The sequence below is a fragment of the Kogia breviceps genome, chromosome 20, assembly GCF_026419965.1.
Source record: "Kogia breviceps isolate mKogBre1 chromosome 20, mKogBre1 haplotype 1, whole genome shotgun sequence".
Lineage (NCBI taxonomy): Eukaryota > Metazoa > Chordata > Mammalia > Artiodactyla > Physeteridae > Kogia > Kogia breviceps.
Genome location: NC_081329.1, coordinates 4,271,681 through 4,286,402, shown reverse-complemented (window position 1 = coordinate 4,286,402; position 14,722 = coordinate 4,271,681). Strand labels below are relative to the sequence as shown.

Genomic DNA, 14,722 nt, shown 5'->3' with positions numbered 1-14,722 from the left:
TGGAGTGTTCAGCCAGGCCTGCGACCCCGCCTGCGTTTCCTCTGGGGTCTGTGACACTGCTGGGAACCAGCCTCACCCTGTGGATATGTCCCCTCTTAGTTTAAACAAAAACAAACAAAAAAGAAATTTGTAGCTGGCTGAGCCTTAGGAGGTGTGATTTTTCAACATGACTCCCTCCATGCAAGACAAGTAGTGACGGCCCGAGCCAGCACGCAGAATAGCTGCCTCCACACGATGTTATAAAGTAAATATGATCAAAACATCGAGACTCTGCCACCAGTTTTATCTCCCATTAAAATGTCCTCCAACAACTCGGATCCGTCAGTGAGTGGAGGGTGAACAGCTGTTGTTGGAGAAGCATCTTAGTGCTGTGAGCCCCAGCCTTTAGCCTGAGCTCTCCTCCCTCTTGGCCCTTATTTACACTGCTGTCTAACTTGGGCCAACATCTACGGGCCTGCCGTTAAAGTATCTTAATTCAGGTGAGAAGGAAAGGAAAAAGGAATACATTTTGTAGATGTGTGGACATTCAAAGTTATCCTGCTTTAATTGAAAGTACTTCTTTGCTTTAAAATTTTACAGCTTTGTTTATTGTGATATTAATTCAGTAATCTATTAACATAAGTATCTTTTTTACACTAATGGATTACTGATACCAGTTATTTAATCTGTTTTCTAGTAGGTGCTGTGGGCGTCCTAACCTAGAAGTTGTGTGGTATAAGGGGGTGTATATGAAGTGCTTTGTTTGATCTTATCAGGCGTCAGGCTCGTTTCTTAGAGGGTGAATGAAACCTACGTTATGCCTCAAAGAGTTTTAAAAAGTTGAAGTTCCGTTGTAGTGGACTATTGAGCCTCTCTCCTCCTGCCAGGATGCTCTGGAATTGTCAGAGCTGGGACAAGGTGGTAAGTTTCACTCTTTGCTCCTACCTCAAACCATATAAACAAACTATGTAATGATAGAACACGCACACGTACACTGTGATTAACAAGAGTAAAAGAATTTCTCAGAGGAGAAGGAACTGTGAAGAATTCCTGGGCTTCCCTGGTGGCGCAGGGGTTGGGAGTCCGCCTGCCGACGCGGGGGCCGCGGGTTCGTGCCCCGGTCCGGGAGGATCCCTGTGGCGAGCATTGTCCTCTGAGGAAGGCGCCATTAAGACCCTCATGGGCCTCGGGGCCCGATTGTACTCTCCTTGGTCTGCATCCTGGACTTTATGGTATGAACGTAAAAAAGGAGATGGCCTTTGGCCAGATCGCTCCAGGGACCTGCTCAGTTACTGGGAGTCCCTGGTTGTTCCCTAAAGCTAGGAAAAGCAACCCTGGAGGGGAAATTGGTGCCTTTGAGGGAGAAGCCGGGAAGCCAATCAACCAGCTGATGCCGATAAGGCGTGACTAAGCAAATTCCCTGCTTTAGGGGTATATATACGGCTACACTTTGTTGTTAAACTTGCCTTGCAACCAACCGTCAGTTGCTTGTGCCCTTCTGATCCCATAGCTTGGTGCGTTCAGTTCCCTGCCCCCTCTCGTCGGTTGTTGCTGCACTTTGAGGACCCGCCGCGGCTGGCGGCAGATCCCACGTGCCGCGGAGCGGCTGGGCCCGTGAGCCGTGGCCGCTACGCCTGCGCGTCTGGACCGGCTGGGCCCGTGAGCCGTAGCCGCTGCGCCTGCGCGTCCGGAGCCTGTGCTCCGCAACGGGAGAAGCCGCAGCGGTGAGAGGCTCGCGTATCGCTAAATAAATAAATAAATAATTTTAAAGAAAAAAATTCCTAAGAAAGGGAAGATGATACTGAAGAGTGAATTGGCGACACGTAGGAACGTTGAGAGCCTGCAGAAGGGAGGTTCACAGTGAACCAGCCATACATGCCTGGAGGGGGTGGACCCCGGGAGCCGGAGAGGTGTGGGACCACCTGGCAGGGAGATGAACTCAAGCCCTGCAGAGGGACCTGTCAGGCTGCTTGATCCTTGTATGTTCTCATCTCTTCTGTGGGCCAAGGTGTGAGACGGGGCACCTAGCACAAGTGGGAGCAGTCCTGAACACAGAGGCAGGATGGTGCCGTGAGCGGCAGGTTTTGCGAAGCCGCAAAGTCCGGGGACGGAGGTTTCCTGCTGGGGCGCTTCCCCTTCTAGCCAAGAGGGGGCTGCTTTCCAGGAGGCTGTTCCTTTCCCTATGCTAAGGTGGATTGCATGAGGACAAAAAAATCATCTCAGTGTGGCTAGGTTCTTGGAGAAAATAGTTAAAATGGACATAGCAGACAATTTGTATGTAAACATATAATTGCTTCAAGTCAATAAGAAGTAAAAACTTCTCAAAGAGATGGGTGAAGGATCTTAAGGGAATTCTGGGAGTGGAAAATAAAAAGGCTTTTCAGGAGTTCCCTGGTGGCCTAGCGGTTAGGATTCCAGGCTTTCACCGCTGTGACCCGGGTTCAGTCCCTGGTCGGGGAACTGAAAGCCATGCAGTGCAGCCCCCCCCCCCCCCAAGAGGGCCGCCTCATACGGAGCAGTCCTCAACCCAGCCACTTACTTAGAAACTGAAATGAAAAAAATAGTTAATTGGGAAAAATGTAAGTCTGACCGTAGCAGCAGTGGTCAGGGAGAAGCGTACTGTCTTAAAATGTACCATTTATTCATTCGTCTGTCGTTGGATACTCGGTTTGCTTCCACCATTAGTCTGTTGTGAATAAGGCTCTTATGAACATGGTAGCACAAAACGTGTTCAAGTCTCTGCTTTCTCTTTTGGGTATGCACAAGTTGAATTGTTGGACCATATGGTAGTTCTGTCTTTAGTTTTTTGAAGAAATGCTATGTTTTCCTGAATGACTGCGCTGTTCTACCATCAACAGTACACAAGGGTTCCAATTTTGCTATATACTTGCTGCTATTTGTTGTATTTTTTTTAGATAGTAAGCATCTTAGTAGATGTAAGTTAGTATCTCAGTATGGTTTTATTTGCGTTTCTCTAATGATGAGTGATGATCATCTTTTTCATGTATTTACAGGCCATGTGTGTATCTTCTTTGGAGAAATGTCTAAGTTCTTTGCCCATTTTTTAAAACAAACTTGATTTTTGTTTAGTAGGTGTGCTGTATATACTCTAGATGTTAATTCCCTATCAGATAGTGATTTGCTAATATATTCCATTCCATGGGTTGCCTTTTCACTATGTTGATAGTGTACTTGGCACAAAAGATCTTAATTTTGATGTTCAATTTATATGTTTTTGGTGTCACATCCAAGAAATAATTGGCAAATCCAATGTTGTGAAACGATTTCCCCGTGTTTGCTCCCAACGGTTGAATAGTTCCAGATCACTTAGACTTTACATTTTGAGTTAATTTTTGTATATGGCATAAGGTAAGGGTCCAACTTGAGGCTCTCTCTTTTACCGTCTGTATGCCTCTTTGTGACAGTACCACACTCCTTTGCAAAACTGGCTACAAAGCTATGGTAAGCAATGGGGAAATGGGAGACTGTAACTTGGTTACTGAGATTCCATGTGAATTTTAGGATACATTTTTCTACTGTTGCCAAACACTTCATTGAGATTTTGATACGGATTGAATTGACTCTGTAGATCATTTTGGGTCATGCTGCCATCTTAACAACATTCTTCCAGTCAATGAACATGACGTCTTTCCCTTTACTTGTCAAATTTAATTTCTTTCAGCAGTGTTTTATAGTTTTCAGCATACATGTCTTTTTGCCTCCTTGGTAAGTTAATCCTAAATATTCTTGATCCCATTGTAAATGGAATTGTGTTCTTAATTTCCTTTTCAGTTGGTTTATATATCAAAATGCCAATATATTTTTATATCCAGAAACTTCACTGAGTTCTTTTAGTTCTAACAGTTTGGTGTTTTGTGTAAACTTTAGGGTTTGCATTTCAATTTTTAGGTCTTGTTATGTGCAAATAGATAATTTTATTCAAGGACTCCTAGTATTATGAAAATAGGAAGAGAAGTCATTCTTGTCTGTCTTTAAATATTTTAAAATATAACTGTTAAAGCAAAAACTGATATATAAAGTTTTATAGCTCAAGTAGATGCAAAATATGACAAGAATATAATGTACGGGAGGGGAAACAGAAGTATACCGTTGTAAGGCTTTTCTGTGTGTACTGAAGATACACTAAAAGATGTATGTTAAACATAGCAAACAATGAAAACAAAAATGCAGCTATTAGGCTTCTGGGGATATAAGAAGTTCTAAACTCAATCTACAAGAGTGTGAAAAACAAAGACATACAAAGAACAGTGGTAACATAGAAAACAAATAAGATCAGCCATACGAATTAAATGTTAAATGACCTAATAACCAAGTAAAAGCAGATGTTAAACTCAATTAAAAAAGCAAGAACCAATTATATGCTATCTCCCACATATTTTATAAAGATAGATTGGTTAAATATAAAAGTTTAAATACTATAATATAGTAGCAAATTACTTCATATCAGATTAAGTAGACTTCAGAAGGAGAAATATTACCAAGGGTAAAGGGAATATTTGATAAATTGGTCAATTACAAAGATACAAAACTCTTATCTATATATGCAAAATAAGCTTAAGTATGCAGAGAAAATCTAATCAAAGTATAAGGAAAACTGGATAACTCAATTACAGCATGTCTGCAATTATACACATACGGGCACAGGAGATGTGAAAAACACCAGCAAGCAACCACACCTATAACATTTATGGAATAATATGCCAAACAGCAAAAAACGTTCTCAAATGCCCACAGAACATTGATCAAGACCATGTTCTGGGCCACAAAATGTCTCAAGTTTTAAAGGATTAGAAAAAATGAGTATCTCCTGAGCTTTTTGAAATTAAATGAGAAATCAACATAGACACATAAAATCACCAAACAGTGGGAAGTAATGTAGTGTACTTCTAAAGGATTCATTGGTTATAAAGGAAATAAAGTGTATTAAAATGTTTCAAAATAAATTAAAATTCACACATTAAAACTTCTGAGATGCAGGTAAGGCAGTGCATACAGGGATATTTATAATATTAGGTGCTGATGTTAGAACAGAAGAAAGATTCCAAATCAATGATATAAACTTCAACCCTAAGAAACTAAAGCATGCAGAGCAAAGTAAACAGAAGGTGAACAGCAGAAACAAATAATAAAAACTAAAGCCACAAATGACAAAATAAAAATGAGTCAATGAAACCAAGAACTGTTTCTTTGGACAGATCAATAGATAAAATTACCATGATCAGGAATTAAAAAGCAGATAATCACAGGAGATGCTACAGGTACTTAAAGGTCAGTGAACTATGGCTTCTAGGCCTAATCTAACCTGCTGGTCACTGAGAGTCTTAGTGTAGCCCAGCCATAGCTGTGTCTTCAGGCCTATACTGCTTTTGTACTCTAATAGAGTTGAATGATAGTGACAATGTATGGTACACAAAGCCTAAAATATCTGGCATCTTACAGAAAGTTTACTAATCCCTGTTTATAAATAATAGAGGAATTATATAAAAATTTGTACCAGTTTAATAGACTTATGTGAAATGGGCAATTTTCCAGAGAACACCCTAGGTTTCTCACTAGAACATGAAAATGTTAACCTGATTCCATTTGATGTCACAAACCTCCAAATGAAAACTTCTCTCTAGATACATTTTGAAGAAAATTACCAATTCCGCACACCACAGCAGGACACGTTCTAACTCATCTTAGGAGGTGAGCCTTACTCTGATAATCAAACTTAAGACCTTATAAGAAAGGAGGTCTACAGACAATACCACTTAAACACATAGACAAGATTTTGAAGAACATTTTAGCAAATCAAATCCAGCAATGTATAAAAGACTAATGACAAACGGGTTTATCACGGGAATCCAAGTTTGGCTTATTTGGACATCAATGTTATTAACTATATTAACTAGTTAAGGAAGAAAAATGATTTCAGTGGAATCAGATTTGTCAAATTTCAGTCATCCTTGATAAAATTCTCAATGAGATAACATTAGAAGGAAAAATCAGCACAATAAAGGACTTCTATGGGAAAAACCTAACATCATTCTTTATAGTGAAAAAAGAAATGCCCACCCCCATAAGAGTAAGGCAAAGATTTCTCCTTTTAACTTTTACATTCTACATTGAACCAAAAGTGCTGGCTGTAGTAACAGAGGCAGAGCAAGGAAAAATGCACTGGCGTTGGGAAAGAATGTCTGCATTTGCAAATGACGTGATTTCTTAAGTGCAAAATCTGTAGAATATGTAAGTTGCTAGTGAAACTACAAAGTATGTAGGATACAAGGTCAATGTGGAAATCTCAATTTGTATTTCTTGGTACTATCAGCTGAAAATTGAAATAAAAATGCTTTTTATGATAGTATCAAATGACAAAGTGTTTAGTGGTACATGTAAGAAAATATGGTCAAGAAATATACACCGAAATATTGCTGAGAGAAATTAAAGATGGTGAGATATACCTATTTATAGATTGAAAGACAATATTTTAGAAATTCTAATCCTCCCTGAATTGATCTCTAGGTGCGGTAAAGTCCATATTGATAGTACAGCAACACTTTTTATAAAAATTGACAAACCAATTCTAAAATTCATGGTAAAGTAATTAGAATAACCAAAACAATTTTGAAAAAATTTGCAAGATAAACAGCACTTGATTTCAAGATTTGAAGCCTACAGTAGAAACAGTTGGGTGTTTGTCAAAGGACAGACATACAGCTCAATGAAACCATATAGAATGGTCAGTATGTACCTGTACATTTGTGGTCAATTGATTTTTGACAAAGGTGTCATAGTTTCTTTTACAATCCCCAATGAGTATGAGTGAAAACTATTTACATATTCCTTTTATTCCACTTGTGAAGTGATGGTTGCTTTACTCAATATCTACAAATCTGAGCACTCACTTGAAAGAAAGGTATGACTTTTTATTCCACATCTATCTGCCAGAGATGAATTAATCTGATTGAGCTTGAGGTAATGCAGTCTATATAATAGAGGTAATGCAGATTTTATATACATTTTAGTGGCAGATTTCAGGAAGTGGAAGAATCTCATTGGCACAAACACTTCACAAAACAGAAGAAAATACTGTTGACTGGGTCTAAGTGAACAGATCTATTTTTAGTTGGCAGACTTCCTTGAGAAAACTTAATATGCTAAACACCTACATCAGGTTAAGAGATCTAATACTTCCTGAAGACTGCCAGCAGGACGGATATGTCTTCATTTTGATGTGTCCTTGACAAGACATCCGCTTGAGTGTAGAGTTGCAGGGTTTGTGGAGATTGTTTCTTTCCTGTGTGGTCACATCTCTTCCTAGATTTTCACTTGCTTGAGCAAGTCCCACGCTGTGACTCCTCTAGAATCACACACAGGCTGTATCACCTAGAACCTGCCAGTCCTGTTCTCCCTGACTTCAACCATCATCGGTTTCAATTGATAATCTTGTCTGTTACGTAGGTTCTCTGACTCTGCCATCATTTTGTAATTTCTGCTGGCCTAATTCAGTTATCTGTAATACCCAATTTTACTTTAAGGACATATCTGTAATACCCGATTTTACTCTAAGGATATAGGTATATGGTTTTTCATAATTTCCTCTGCAGGAAATTGAGTTTGGAACACCTGGCAGTGATGGCTCTTAAGTAGCGATATTATTCTTGATACCGAGTATGTGGTGAAAGTGGCAGAGATTATTAATCGTCATTAACAAATAACGAGAGTGAGTCCATCTAGTATCATTTGTGGTGATGAACATATTTCAAGGAGATAGTAGCTTCTATTTTCTCAGGAGAATGCTTTCAGCACCAACAGTGAGAGATCAATTTATCACCAGTTGTTTAGACATGATGATTCATCTTGACAATTGGAAACAGAAGCCCAATATATCCTGGGTCTCTTTTAGAATGTATTTGGGCAACTTAATTTTTTTTATTCTGCTTTTCTATAATTGTTTCTATCTAGACCTTATAACTTACATATTATGAAATTGAATAAAATAACAATATGAGCACCATAACAATTATAATCTCCAATACCTACAATAACCACTCTTTAGTTTTAGATTTTACACTGTAACTTATTTTATTTTAGCGGTATGTTGGCCTCTCACTGCTGTGGCCTCTCCCGTTGCGGAGCACAGGCTCAGCAGCCATGGCTCACGGGCCCAGCTACTCCGCGGCACGTGGGATATTCCCGGACCGGGGCACGAACCCCTGTCCCCTGCATCGGCAGGCGGAGTCTCAACCACTGTGCCACCAGGGAAGTCCTACACTGTAACTTTTAATAGGTAATAATAGTCACTTGCAATAGCCACATTGAACTTAAAGGAAACTTAATAGTTTAAGATATGTAAATGCAATTATCAAAGGAAATGTAAAAAGTAAGCATAGAGCTGCTTCTAGCAACATGGCAGATAAGCTATCTAGGACCTTGGCTTCCACTTCAATACACAAAACATCCAGAAGTGCTGTAGAGCAAAGATTCTAGTGTGGAAAACCAGAGGGGACTGGAAACCAGAGCTGTCAGCTGAAGTTATACATGTATCGGAGTCTTTTGCTAATCTTGGTAACGAAAAGGCTTGCATTTTAAGGGACATGTATGGAACAAGAGACGAGGCCTTGAACGTGAGCACAGTGGGGCTTTTGGAAGCAAAAAAGCAAAAAAAAAAAAAAAAAAAAAAAGCAAAAAACCAAACAAACAAAAAAACCAAAAAAAAAGGAAGCAATACTCCCCAAAGGACATACCCTCAACCCCAAACTGGAGAAATTCCAAAGATTAGTCACCACCGTAAAGTTGTGCAGGGACCTCGCACAAAGCAGATGGAGGGTTATGTGCATTTTAGGAAAGGCAGTGAGGCCATGAGATATGGAAGGTAGAAATACACGGGGTTTCAGCCATATTGGTCATGTCTAATTTCTTAACGGAGTTGGTAGGTCTTGTGCGTTATTTTTCGTTTGTGTATTAAGTAACATAGTAAGATGAAAATATTAGATGACTTGAGAATGGAATTTAGTTTTCCCCCTCCTTTTTCCTCCCTGCCCCCTGAGACTCAAAAACTGACATAGTTAGCCTAGAAGAAAAATACTGCAGAGAGCCTTCTGGATCCAAGGCAGGATCTAGAAGATGAGTGAGTTCTCAAAAACTTAAAGGAAGATGGAAATTTACTTAATGAAGCATGAAACAGAATCACAGGTCAAAACCAAGACAGGAAAACAGGTCAGGATTTCCTTAAACAGTGAAAACTAATAATAGTCAAGTCAAGCAGGCAGACAGTAACTTACTGAAATAAAATAATGGATACAAGGCAGTGTTTTGCCTGTAGTTCAAGCCATCTGTCAGGATGTAAGAGGTGGGTAGTGGAATAAGAATTGGAGCAGTGCAAATGTGGAGCTACAACTAAATGACCACACTTATACAGAGCTCAAAAAATGATACGGCTTCTTCTGTTTTAGAAAGCAATTCTGACCTCCTGATGGAGAAATTGAGGTACTTAGCCAAGGTGATGAGTTCTCCATCATTAGAAATCATTAGCTTCTCAAAGTGAAAACCGAGGGGCCTCTAGGCATCCCGAAAGTAATGTAAAATAGATAGCTAGTGGGAAGCAGCTGCATCACACTGGGAGATCAGCTCGGTGGTTTCTGACCACCTTGAGGGATAGGATAGGGAGGGTGGGAGGGAGATGCAAGAGGGAGGGGATATGCAGATATATGTAGACCTATAGCTGATTCACTTTGTTATACAGCAGAAACTAACACACCATTGTAAAGCAATGATACTTCAATAAATATGTGTTTGAATATTTAAAAAATACATATTTAAATAAATAAATGAGTAAGCTGCCTCACTGTGGATGAAAGTCTTAGAAGCAGGGAAAACTCCATCCAAAGAAATTGTCCCTTACTGTAGCAATATAATTTCAAGCCACAGAAAACCCTCTGCTGACTTAAGCAGAAAGGAAATGTATTGTAAAGCAGAAAGGAAATGTATTCTAAAGCTATTAGGTAGTTCACAGGCTCCCTGAGAGGCTGTAGAAATATAGGAGGATTGATAGCAGCTAAAAATCACACCACAAAACTTGGTCCAAGAGGAACTCATTACTTCTGTGGCACATCACTTGACACCATAAACTTTTCTAAGCCAGCGTGCTCTTCAAACTCAGAAATTTCCCTTGCCCTACCGTGAGCAGATTTCTCATTAAAGTGTCATAATAATGTGGGCCTAATTGATAGCCGTTTTCAGCTTTTACAATAGAATTTCTTCCTTTCTTGAACTCCTGGATCTCAACAGGAATGTTCAATAAAGAGAACTTTTTCAGCCTTATTCTAGGAAACTTGAGAAATAATCAAATCTAAAACTTAATACAACATTTGGAACCATTGTAAATTCCATGTTATAGTCAAGATATTTGGGAGGTTGTTGAGGTCAGAAACCCAGATCAAACTAGCTTGGCTTCAGGCATAGCTATATTGAGGAGGCTGCAATGAAATTATCTAAGAGGAAGTGGTAATCCTAGTAAGCTTGGACCACATCCCAATGCTTGGTGATGGAGAATTGGGTCAATCGAACCAAACTACATAGAATAGAAAGGGGAAGGAACGGCTTGTCACAGAGAACAGGTTAATGAAAAGGAGGGCAAATGAGTATACTCTTTGGGTCTACCGGGGCCAAACATGTCCAGGATGGAAGCTCTTATTTTATGTGCTACATGTTGAATGATACTGCAAGTTACTTTCTGATGACTTTTAGGATCAGTGGATTCTTCCTTGCTCTGCCTTCAATCTTTCAACAGATTCTTTAACTTCTGCCAAAATATCAAGTTTCAAATGGTATATTGTAAACAAAATTGGATTTGAATTAAGGGATTGGAGTTGATGTTGCAAATAGCTATTAGTATAGTTTTGGATAGTAAATTTTATTTCTTTGAACCTCAGGTTTCTTATTTAAAATTTCCATTTAAGATTCAACCCATCTTCTAGGTTCTCTTGGACCCAAATTACTTCCCTTCTCTTGTTTTTCAAAATCACTTAATTTATCTATTTAGAGTTCATGACTTAAAAGTTTATAAAGTACTCACATCTTAATTTTTCAGATTATTATGAGGATACATGCACCTCAATGTTCATGATAGCACTATTTACAATAGCCAAGATATGGAAGCAACCTAAGTGTCCATTGACAGATGAATGGATAAAGATGTGGCACATATATACAGTGGAATACTACTCAGCCCTAAAAAAGAATGAAATTCTGCCATTTGCAACAACTTGGATGGACCTAGAGGGTGTTACGCTTAATGAAGTAAGTCAGAAGAACACTGTCTTTTATCACTTACATGGTGAAATCTAAAGCATAAACACATGGATCTACCAACAGAAACAGACTCACAGACATGGAGAACAAACTAGTGCTTACCGGGGGACAGGGAAGGAGTCAGGACAAGATAAGGCTAGGTGATCAAAAGGCAAAAATTCTATGTATAAAATTAACAAGCTACAAGTATATATTGTACAGGGTTTCCCAGGTAGCAGAGTGGTTAAGAATCCACCTACCCATGCAGAGGACATAGGTTCAAGCCCTGGTCCGGGAAGATCCCACATGCCGCAGAGCAATTAAGCACATGTGGCACAACTACTGAGCCTGTGCTCTAGAGCCCGCACTCCACAATTACTGAGCCTGTGCTCTAGAGCCTGTGAGCCAAGCTACTGAAGCCCCTGTGCCACAACTATTGAGCCTGCGCTCTAAAGCCCGTGTTCTGTAACGAGAAGCCACTGCAATGAGAAACCTGTGCACTGCAACGAAGAGTAGCCCCTGCTCACCACAAATAGAGAAAAACCTGAGTGCAGTGACGAAGACCCAATGCATCCAAGAATAAACAAAAAATAAATTAAACAAATGATATATTGTACAGAACAGGGAATATTGCCAGTATTTTATAATAAAATGAAATGGAGTATAATCTATACAAATACTGTATCACTAAGTTGTAGACCGGAAACTAAATTAATACTGTAAATCAACTATAGTTCAATAGAAAATAAATAAAAACAAAATAGAACAAAAACATTGCAAATATTTTCTTTTCAGTATCATCTCCTTTGCTCCAGATTATATGCATTACCACTACATGTTCTTCATGGTTTTGATAATTTCAAACAATTTTGAATATTTCCAAACAAAATTCTATTAAGTGTAAACGTTTATGTGTACCCTTCAAATAGATAAAGTTGTTTATATCTGGTTCTTAGCACCAAATAAGACTGAGAAGATAATATTTATTTTACTTTGTATAACTGGAGAGAATACTAACCATTATCATTTGCATTTCTTATTGTTTATTTTCAATACATTTTATATTATAAGAAGTTTCCTAAATCATGGCCTAAGAGTTTTATAGATTATAAGGTATAATTGACATACAGAGAACTGTACATGCTTAAGTCATAGTGTGATAGGATTTGACATATGTATACACCCATAAAACCATCACCACAATTAGAGTGTGTCTACAATTTCCCCAAATCTGTCATGCCACTTTGTAATACCTTTCTTTTATCTCGCATCTCTCAGCAACCAATAATCTGCTCTGTCAACACAGGTGAGATGCATTTTACAGAAACCTGTATAAATAGAATCACCACGTCTTTTCTTTCACTCAACAATATTCTTTTGAGATTCGTGCATGTTGTGTGTATGCATAGTGCATTCTCTTTTGTTGCTAAGTAACGCTTCATTACTAATCATCTTTTTTTCTCTTTTTGCCATCAGTATTTTTTTTCTAACATCTTTATTGGAGTATAATTGCTTTACACTATTGTAGCTTTCTGCTGTATAACACAGTGAATCAGTTATATGTATACATATATCCCCATATCCCTTCCCTCTTGCATCTCACTCCCACCCTCCCTAACCCTCCCCTCTAGGTGGTCACAAAGCCCTGAGCTGATCTCCCAGTGTTATGTGCTGCTTCCCATTAGCTATCTATTTTACATTTGGTGAATGTCAATGCTACTCTTTCACTTCATCCCAGTATACACTTCCCCCTCCCCATGTCCTCAAGTCCATTCTCTACATCTGCATCTTTATTCCTGTCCTGGCCCAGTGTTCATCAGAACGATTTTTTTTTTTTTTTTTTGATTCCATATATTTGTGTTAGCATACGGTATTTCTTTTTCTCTTTCTGACTTACTTCACTCTGTGTGACAGACTCTAGGTCCATCCACCTCACTACAAATAACTCAATTTTGTTTTTATGGCCGAGTAATATTCCATCGTACATGTGCCACATCTTTATCCATTCATCTGCCGATGGACACTTAGGTTGCTTCCATGTTCTGGCTATTGTAAATAGTGCTGCGGTGAACATTGTAGTATATGACACTTTTTGAATTATGGTTTTCTCGAGGTATATGCCCAGCAGTGGGATTGCTGGGTCATATGGTAGTTCTATTTTTAGTTTTTTAAGGAATCTCCATACTGTTCTCCATAGTGACTGTATCAATTTACATTCCCACCAACAGTGCAAGAGGGTTCCCTTTTCTCCACACCCTCTCCAGCATTTATGGTTTCTAGATTTTTTGATGATGGCCATTCTGACCGGTGTGAGATGATACCTCATTGTGGTTTTGATTTGCATTTCTCTAATGATTAGTGACTTTGAGCATCCTTTCATGTGTTTGTTGGCAACCTGAATAACTTTATGGAGAAATGTCTATTTAGGTCTTCTGCCCATTTTTGGATTAGTTGTTTGTTTTTTTTGATATTGAGCTGCCTGAGTTGCTTGTATATTTTGGAGATTAATCCTTTGTCAGTTGCTTCATTTGTAAATATATTCTCCCATTCTGAGGGATGTCTTTTCATCTTCTTTATGGTTTCGTTTGCTGTGCAAAAGCTTTTAAGTTTCATTAGGTCCTATTTGTTTACTTTTGTTTTTAATTCCATTTCTCTAGGAGGTGGGTCTAAAAGGTTCTTGCTGTGATTTATGTCATAGAGTGTTCTGCCTATGTTTTCCTCTAAGAGTTTTATAATGTCCAGCCATACATTTAGGTCTTTAATCCCTTTTGAGTTTACTTTTGTGTATGGTGTTAGGGAGTGCTCTAATTTCATTCTTTTACATGTAGCTGTCCAGTTTTCCCAGCACCACTTATTGAAGAGGCTGTCTTTCCTCCATGGTGTGTTCTTGCCTCCTTTAACAAAGATAAGGTGCCCGTATGTGCATGGGTTTATCTCTGGGCTTTCTATCCTGTACAATTGTACAGGCACAAAACAGAAATACAGATCCATACTGTCTTGATCACTGTAGCTTTGTAGTTTAGTCTGAAGTCCAGGCACCTGATTCCTCCAGCGCCATTCTTCTTTCACAAGATTGCTTTGGCTATTCGGGGTCTTTTGTGTTGCCATACAAATTGTGAAATTTTTTGTTCTAATTCTGTGAACAATGCCATTGGTAGTTTGATAGGGATTGCATTGAATCTATAGATTGCTTTGGGTAGTAGAGTCATTTTCACAATGTGGATTCTTCCAATCCAAGAACATGGTATATCTCTCCATCTATTTGTATCATCTTTAATTTCTTTAATCAGTGTCTTATAATTTTCTGCATACAGGTCTTTTGTCTCCTTAGGTAGGTTTTTTCCTAGATATTTTATTCTTTTTGTTGCAATGGTAAATGGGAGTGTTTTCTTAATTTCACTCTCAGATTTTTCATCATTAGTGTATAGGAATGCCAGAGATTTCTGTG

The 14,722-nt window shown here is 38.7% G+C and overlaps 1 long non-coding RNA gene across 1 annotated transcript in view; it reads left to right on the top strand.

Annotated features, from left to right (window-relative positions):
* The window catches only part of LOC136793309 (uncharacterized), a 211,661-nt gene that overhangs the window by 193,088 nt on the left and 3,851 nt on the right, over positions 1–14,722 (top strand). The gene's annotated exons all lie outside the window — the stretch shown is intronic.